Source organism: Misgurnus anguillicaudatus, chromosome 12 (genome assembly GCF_027580225.2).
Source record: "Misgurnus anguillicaudatus chromosome 12, ASM2758022v2, whole genome shotgun sequence".
NCBI lineage: Eukaryota > Metazoa > Chordata > Actinopteri > Cypriniformes > Cobitidae > Misgurnus > Misgurnus anguillicaudatus.
In genome coordinates this window covers 7,867,253-7,870,804 of record NC_073348.2, presented here as the reverse complement: position 1 = coordinate 7,870,804, position 3,552 = coordinate 7,867,253, and positions in this window count along the sequence as shown.

The following is a 3,552-nucleotide window of genomic DNA, read 5'->3' as shown; positions in this document are numbered from 1 at the left end:
AACCTAGTCGCGTCCTCACGACTCTAAGCTCATCCGCATTCTGACGAAAGCTACAGCGGAACTCGACATTCAGTGGTCGCCGCTGTCAGAGCCTCAACTCAGCCGGCTGGATGAGTGGTATCTGCAGCCTGGGCGCCGTCAATCATCCCGCCAACGGCAGGCGCCGTTCTTTCCTGAGGTTCACCAGGAGCTCACTAAAGCCTGGCGTGCTCCTCACTCCACCCGAGTGCAGAGCGCCGTCTCCCACTTCTTCTCCGTAGTGGACAGCGCCGACGAACATGGCTACACGAAGATGCCGCCGCTCGAGGAATCTGTCGCCGCCAACTCTGCCCGTCTTCGGCCGGCGGATGCAGGGCGAAGATGAGCCATCCGTCAAAGCCCTGCCGTCTGACATTGTTGTGGTTTCCCTTTTTCGGATGAAACAATCTTCAATCTTAGGTTTTGATTTCAAAGATGGACTTTATTGTCAGCCAAATAAAGCCGTGAGGAGATCTTGCAAGATCCACTAAAGTTTTACTGTACCCCAAGTGGTATATATAAGCTGGCCTCCCCACCCCATGTACTCCATATATGGTCTAATATTCAGTAACATATGGTTTGTATCATATGGAAAACATATGGCATCACTTTGTCAAGAGTACAGTACATCTTTTGTCTTAGCCTTCAACATGTAACAACCTTCGCCATGTATAAGAACATACTGCAATGCATGCTGGTAAATTTCATACACACAATGGTGAACTATGGTTATATTCATATAGAAAACATAATGGTAAACACACACTAGTAAACTATGATTATATTCATATAGAAAAACATAATGGTAAAGTAAAATTATACTTAATTCCTTTATATTCGGATTAAAACAAACCACTTCATTCCCCGCTCTGAGGCTTATTTAGCCTCACTTTCCTGTTTATTTATTTTAATCCGGAGTGCCGTTTCATAATTCAGTTTCTCAGTTATCACTATACATCGTGGTTAAAGAAAACCACTATACATTACCAATTACTAAATTATGCCACTGCACTTCGAACTATGGACAATAAGAGCAAACATCTTTCCATTCTTATTTTGTCTTTGAATGTAAAAGTAAAAGAACTTAAGTCCTACATAAACAGTTTGTGTGCAATTGGTTCTGCACTTGTCTGCGGCTGTTGTAGTTATATTGAACATATGTGGTAAAACTGGGTAAATACATGGTACAAAATATATGATAATTATACCGTATATATAAATGTTGGCAAATGAAAAGCAATAATATAGTAAGTAATTAAAACAAAAATAAAGTATGCATAGAGAACAAATAACTGTAAAGTAAAATCAAACCAAGTAAGTAGAAATAAACAAAATTAAGTAAAGCATGCATAATAATTATAAAGTAAATATAAAGTTAAATCAAAAAATAAGTAACCAGAAATAATCAACAAAACTAAGTATGTATGATAACCATAAAGTAAAATGTAAATTTAAATCAAACCAAATAAAATAAGTAAATTGAAATAATTGATACTACAATCTAAGTTATGTATGCATGATAAACACGAGAGACATTAAATTGAATAACACAAGTGAATATAAAATTCCCCAATATGAACTAAAGCTAAGCATACATATAAAACCCAATATAAACTAAAGCTAAGCATACATATAAACCCAAACCAAAAAGTAAACTCAAATCAATAAAACAAAAGTACTACCTAATAATACATTTTAAGTAAGATTCGTGTAATACGTTTTGATTATACTTAACCTACATGCGCTTGAGATTTGCTTTTATTCCTCGTTTTCATCCTCCTCAGAGGTGCTTGAATATTCATTTACTAACTGTAGGTTCATTACTGTTCTGTAAAGTAAGTCCTGGTAATGCATGGACTGATCATTTTGTGCCTTTAGTTTTTTATCATCCTGATAAGTTGTCATTTCCATTTGTTTAACAGTAGCTTTGATAACGAGGGATTTTAATAACGGTATGACACAACAAAATAATAATCCTCCGATGCCGATCGCTACTCCTACAAATATTCCTAATTTTGCTAACCAAGCTCCCCATGCTCCTAGTTTTAAATCGAACCAATCCCACATTTTCTCATCCCTTCCGGCATTAGTTGCCATTTCAATCTGTAACTCTTTGAGTTTGGTCATAGCTTTTGTAAACGTACCTTCTGGTGCTGTATTATTAGGTATGAAAGTACAGCAGTAATTAGAAAATAAAATACACACTCCTCCTTTATCCGCTAATATCCAATTAAGCGCGAGTCTATTTTGCCATGTCATTTTACTGGTTGCATCTAGTTGCTCTCCAAGTGAAGTTAAAGCTTCATTGGTGTGGTTAATGAATCTCTGCTGGTTATAGTATATATAATTGATCCATTCTGTATTTTTATTTTGTGAAATCCAAATGAATATTGACTCAAAACCTGCTTTAACTTCATCTCGGGCCTTAAATTGATTTGGTATACCTCTGGGTTGACCTATTGCGTCTATGTATACTGTAGGATCTGATTCGTAACCTCTCTTAACTCTATGGTTACTTGTGTCCTTTGGTTCTGATTTGTAATCGAAATCCCATTCCATTATATGAATCTCCTGTATTAGTCGTACTCTTGTACATTTTCCTTTCCATCCTAATGGCAAAGAAGGTAAAAGTTTTCTATGTCCGCAAATCCAGAAAAAATCTGCTATTGCTTGTGTTTGATCAGTATGGGTGTCTACATCGGGGAATGCTATAGTTTGATTTTCACAGATTTTTTCTGGAATCATTTTCTTCCCATTTCTTATTCCTGATGACCTCATAGGTGGGAGATCTAAAGTATCACTGGCTTGTCGAACTTTTGTCTTATCTAACATCCAAATTACTTTGCATTTTCCTTTAAATTGTCCCATATTAATATTCCCTGTGGTTTTTACAAAACACTCATATTCCTTACTATAATCTATGATGTACCATTGTGGGATTTCTATTTGGTCATTTCCTACTTGCAGAATTTTTGATACATCAATACCTCTGCATCTAGATGCAAATGATCGTATGTGTCGATACATAAGTCTTTCTCTACTATTACTTAGAGAACTCAAACATTCTGCTGGACAAATAGGTCTGTGCAGTTTCATTTTACAATGGAGTCTATTCATCTCCGCACATTTTTCAAAATCAAATGGATTTGGCACTACTATTACTTGACTTGCAGGTGATTTAGAACAAAACAAACAGTTTTTTCCTTGTAAATCTGTTGCTGTAAAGGTTGCCCATTCATACCATTGATTACTTTTTGCCGTTTCCCATAAAATGTCTAGTTGGGCATCTTCTCCGTACATACTGTAATCATCCTCAATATCTCTACGTTGTTTTCCTCTCCATGTTAGTTCAGTTGTATTTGAGATTGTATTGTTCCTCAGTCCTTTTGAGGGTTCAACAATCAATGGCAAGTTCGTTTGGTTGAGCGTTTGTGTTGACGGTAGTAACGTTAAAGACTTAAGGGATGTGTTATTCAAAGTCTCTGTGTTTGTATATGGCGTTGACATACGGGATGTGTGATTCAAAGTCTGTGT